Source organism: Montipora capricornis, chromosome 4 (genome assembly GCF_036669925.1).
Source record: "Montipora capricornis isolate CH-2021 chromosome 4, ASM3666992v2, whole genome shotgun sequence".
Classification (NCBI taxonomy): Eukaryota; Metazoa; Cnidaria; class Anthozoa; order Scleractinia; family Acroporidae; genus Montipora; species Montipora capricornis.
In genome coordinates, this window is record NC_090886.1 from 38,172,963 (window position 1) to 38,178,376 (window position 5,414).

The following is a 5,414-nucleotide window of genomic DNA, read 5'->3' on the forward strand; positions in this document are numbered from 1 at the left end:
TATCAAGACGGAATAATCGCAAAATACGTGCGATAGCGTTAAGCTATATTTTGGATTGACGTTTTCGTTACCGTAGCCGTCGTCTTTGCTTAACTTAAACTCCCTAATTATGAAAACCCGAGACGCAGTCGAGGGTTTGCATAACTGGAAGATCCCGTTTAGGCTTGGCCAAATTCATATATTTATCTTAAGTTGAACATACCTGTTGTGGTTGTCTCTTTTCGTTTATGGATGAGTCGAGGTAATCTGTGTTGTTTTTATGGAGAAAGCATCATGTTTTTTGAGCAGTTTTTGGTATATGACCTAATCAATCCAGTGCGCCCTCATTCGTCCAGAAATAGAACCCCTCTGAAATTCCAATACGCCCTCATCCTGGAGCTACGAAACTAAATGCCCCTGGGTATTAAAACGCACTGAAACGTGACATATCAGTAAAGTGCCACTGGGGAGAAATGACGGCTTAATCGGGTTTATGGAATCCCTAAAAAAGTTCTTGATTCTCAAAGTTTGGAAATGATAGTTTTGGGATACGATGTAACGTATCGTCTTAGATTAATAATGCGAATGTCTTTAATAATAATAGTTCTAACCTTAATGATTTGTAAGGGTAAAAGACAACAGAAAGGCAGTATTTAGGTGTATACTTCGCGGTATATATTTCGCGAATATGTATCTAATTCGCGATACAATTCAGGTGTTATTCTAATTGGTATTTTGTATCCAAATTACAGGATGGCCATTCTATAACTTTTAAAAGTGCAGAATACTAATTAAGGTATTATGTGTCATATTTAGTTTACAAGTCATTCCACATACAAATCATATACACTCACAACACAGCTTGTAGAAAGCTGTGACTTCCTGTTCGCGAAGTTATGCGCCGCCATTGTTGTTTGTGGCTTTTATACTTAAGTGTTTGAGCACCTTCCGCTGCATTTAGAAGCAAGAAACGGAAGAATTAAAGAAATGGCGTTCTTCGAATGTGAACCAAAATATTCTGAACAAGCACAGATTGGTGCAATTAATTGTGCACCGCCTTTCACTCACCAACGCGAGGACTTTACATGTAGAAATGGAATCGACAGACACATGGTGAGAAGACAGTGCCTGTTCATACCTTAAGCTCACGGGGGATAAATAAATTCCATTTGGAAGGTGACTGCCATTTGGAGAGTGACATCGAAGCTATCAAAGTATACCAATGTTTATTAAAGCTATCACGAAGTTTTGCAAGCTATGAGTGATCAACTAGGCCACATGGATACAACTTGAACAACATCCGTGATATGAAAAACAGTGAGGCAACCAAGCAACCCATGCAAAACTGTCGAAAGACTCGGTCACTGATTATGCAACAAAAACTGATGAGAAATCCGTACCAGTCTCCTGCGATAGAGCAAGGGCTGAGGCAGTTCGCAAATGCAAACATGCTCCCCGAGACAGAGAACCTTCCAGAATTCCTTACAACAAAACGTCGAGCTTGTTTCATAAAGGCAGGGTAATTAGAAAGTGTATGGTGCATTATTTAAATAAGGACGTACCGAGCTCGTCTGAGTTGAGAAAGTTTTTATCTCTTGCTTTTGGAAAATATTATATTGCAGAGAGAATAGGGAGCTTAAGATCTACGACGACGACGTCGACGAAAACGTCACAAAAAAATGATATCATTGGTTAAAAGAGCATAAATAATCGTGTTGCACGTGCAGCACGGATTTTAGCACATATTTTCGCGGTTCTATGCATGACGACGACGTGAAATCACTGAATTTTAGGTTTTGACGAAAACGTGAGCATGCAACAGAGAATCTTTCATTCTCTATTTTCAGTCTGAAACCGCTCGTACCAATTTATTTTTAAGATACTTCGCCCACATTGTACGACGTGAACGAGATGGAATAATCGCGAAAGACTTTTACTAGAGCAAAGTTCTATTTTGAGGTGACGTTTTCCTCGACGTCGCCGTCGTAGATCTTAAGGTCCCTATTGTCTATACCTACACCGCAACTCATGAAGACGTAACAAATCTTCGAGAGTAGGAGATTCTAATCGTCATTTTTATCTTATTTTTGGCAGGACTGCTAAACACAAAAAAAGACTTGTCAATTCTATTGTGTATTCAAGATCAGTCTGCTACTATGCACTCGACAAAATGAGAAGTATTGTCTATCAAGAGAAAAGCTATTGATATCAGGAGAGATTGAATCGAACCCAGGCCCTGTTGCTCATGGAACGAGTACACATACAGTACATACAATACTGAGAAATCCTTCTATAGCACTGTTGCAGGCTCGATTAGCTCAAAATTGAAGGCAATAGAAAGTACCTCAGATGGTTCATATTTCTTTTCTTTTGTTGCCCACCAGTTATACAATGATCCTTCCTATCACATGAACGTGCATGCTGCTGGAGTTTAATACATCAGAAACAACCGTCAAAAATTTATTGGACCCTTTACAGAGCAATCGTGGTTGTATTGTCACAGCAACATACATGGTGTGATGCACTTATTGTGCAAGCAGTTTCCAATGTATTAAATGTTATTATACGTATAAATGAATCCATTGAGGGGTGGGCACCAGTAACTGTTATCAGTCCTACAAGCGGACAACAGGGAACTAATGTGAACGTTGGACATCTAGATGAAATGTTTTAGCACTTCAGTTAGATTATTATAATGACAGTATTTCAGGTTATGAAATCAGCGGTGTTATCAATGTCAACAATTATTCAGAGGTAATAATTGATTAATTAACGACGTCCAAAAGTGATGTGAGTGTCAGTAATGACTTCTACAAGGGAGTGGCAAAAAGAGCTTATATGAGAGAAGGTATCAAGCGGAAGAGACAAAATCACTTGAAGAGTTCAGGGAAAAGAAAAACAATGTAAAACGCCAGAAAAGATCTGAAAATATTGAAGCAGCAAGGAAATATGAACAGAGAAGCAATCCAGAACACATCAGAGACCTGAAAACTGAAAAACTGAAAACTCTATTTATACTCGAGGGCCTGGAGCTTATTAGGCTCCTAGCTTAAGTAGCTAATGAGTCGAGTATAAACAGAAAAGCATAAAACCATTTAAGGAAAGCTACGCAGAGCTCAAGGCTAAACCAAACTGAAATTTGTCTAGATCAAGACTCTATTAGACATTCCATGTCAAAAGTGATTCAGTAGTTTTCGTGATAAGGTAACACATGGCCCTGAATATATATGCACTTGCTGTCATCTGTTATGGTTCAGATCATCTGTTTCTAAGTGTAACAGTATCAAATATAGTGATAAAATAATATTCGCAAGGCTTGTTGGAGGAATGTATAACTGGCACAAAAAGACTAGTTAGTGTTAATGTTAGTAATACTGAATGGATCTGCTCTACTTGCTAAACCTGATGACATTAACAATACGACCTGGCAACAAAAATCAGACCTTATTCAAAATTACCCTGTCATCTGTGCAACGAATTCTGAACACATGGTACAGCTCTTCATAGAGGATGTGTTAAATAGAGGATACTACGTGGCCGCTTGGGGATACGAATTTTATCTTCGAGTGCTGCAAGTATATGAGAGATACTTTCAGCACGAGAAGATAAAATTTGTATCCCCAAGCGGCCATGTAATGTTCTGTTTATTATATAGATATTGATGAAATGTCTAGATTTAAAACAACTTGTTCATAAAGTGGTCACCAACCGCTAAAGCACGCTTGTTGTGTAACATGAAACAAGATATGAAAGTTATAAAAAACAAATCATGATAATGTCAAATTTTGCAATAAAAATGTTAATGTAGTAGAGAAAAATTATATTAAAGCACAAAAGTATCTTAAAGTGAATAGAAAGCTCGCGTTTTATTGGGTAATCGTGTTGGTCACCATGACAACACCGATATCCTCACATGTGAAAGATAAAAATGATATGTTCACTGCGTGCGGTGAAGATATGACTTTTTAGTAAAAGGAGAAATCCTGGTATTTCATCAATATCTTTATAATAAAGAGTAACCTTATGCCTATTGGAGAAATGGTATACTTACAAATGTATTTCACAGGGTTGAATTCCAGCAAAGGGGATCCCCTCACATACATGCATTATTTTGGGTATCAAGTTGCATATGAGAGCCCAACGCGCTGTTACATAATTATCCAACTATCAATGCTAACTTTAAACAATCGCCGTAACTTTCACATCCACGAATAACGACAGTGGCACTTTGATTTTTTTTTTGTTTGATTTCACTTCCGTGACCTTGGAGTAAGAGTAACTAAAAAATGGTTTCTCGTTTCTGAAAGTTTTTTTTGATCTTGGTAGCATTAACATAAACAAAAAATATCATCAACGTAACGTAGTCCTCTCTTCACCCATTGTCGAAGTCATCTTTAGTTACAACACTGACACATTTAATAAAACAACGGGGTGTTATTGTTCACAATTCTTGAATAGGAAGTAAACAATACGCAATAAGGTCTCGTTGTCTCGTTCTCCACCAGTACATGTATCAAACGACCGTATTTTTCCTCACCCCTTCGGCGGGGCTTGGAAAAATACCACGCAACTCGCAAAATAGCCGCGCGTATCATATATTAAACCATTCAATAAGGTATATTTATCGAATGAAATGAAAGTGCATACTCTATCGAATGAGAAAATATTTTTTTCAACGAGAATACATTTTACTGGTCACTTTCAGTCAGTATTCTCGAAGTGGCCCATTGTGACCAAACTCAGGACTCGTCTGGTAAGTAGATTTTATGGCATAAAAATATATCTTTATCGAATTTTACTACATTTCAGCAACCATACTAGGCAACTGAGCTTTCCAGTGAGTCTCTATCTAACGCTGCAAGTTTTTTTCTCGACATGATTCACAACTTGCATGCGTAATATCTTAAGTTGCACATACCTCTCGTTATTGTCTCTTTTCTTTTCTAGATGAGCCGAGTTAATCTGTGTTCTTTTTCTGTAGAATGTGCCTTGTCTTTTTTAGCAGTTTTTGGTAGAAGGCATTAGCAATTACATCCAGTGCGCGCTCATTCGCACAGAAGTATAATCCTTCTGAAATTCCAATGAGCCCTCATCCTGTAGCTACGGAACTAAATGCCCCTGGGTATGACGACTTAGTGGTGTTTATGGAATCCCTGAAAAAGTTCTTGATCCTCAAAGTTTGGAAATGATAATGTAACTTCTGGAATACGATATATAACATATAGTCTTAGATTGATAATGTGAATTTCTTTAGAATAATTAACAACTATTCACCGAAGTGGCGGTGGCTGGCTAGCGGTGGATACGAGCCGCGAAGTGGCGAGGTAAATATCGAACGCTAGCCACCGACACTGAGGTGAATAGTTGTTTTAGTATATACTAAAACAGTGAGATAATATACAGCACAAGAAATTAATTTGGACGTTTTCTTCACT

General features: G+C 37.8%; 1 protein-coding gene across 2 annotated transcripts in view; it reads right to left on the bottom strand.

The window, feature by feature from the left end:
• LOC138046886 (rhodopsin-like) overlaps nt 1-5,023 on the bottom strand; it is a 23,136-nt gene extending 18,113 nt beyond the window's left edge. Inside the window, exon 1 of one of the 2 annotated variants that reach the window (XM_068893477.1) lies at nt 4,898-5,023. The gene's annotated coding sequence lies outside the window, so the exon portion shown is untranslated. Of the gene's footprint in view, nt 1-202; nt 295-4,897 lie in introns of those variants that run through there. The other variant, XM_068893479.1, reaches the window with a different exon arrangement.
• Between the last annotated feature and the right edge of the window lie 391 nt (nt 5,024-5,414).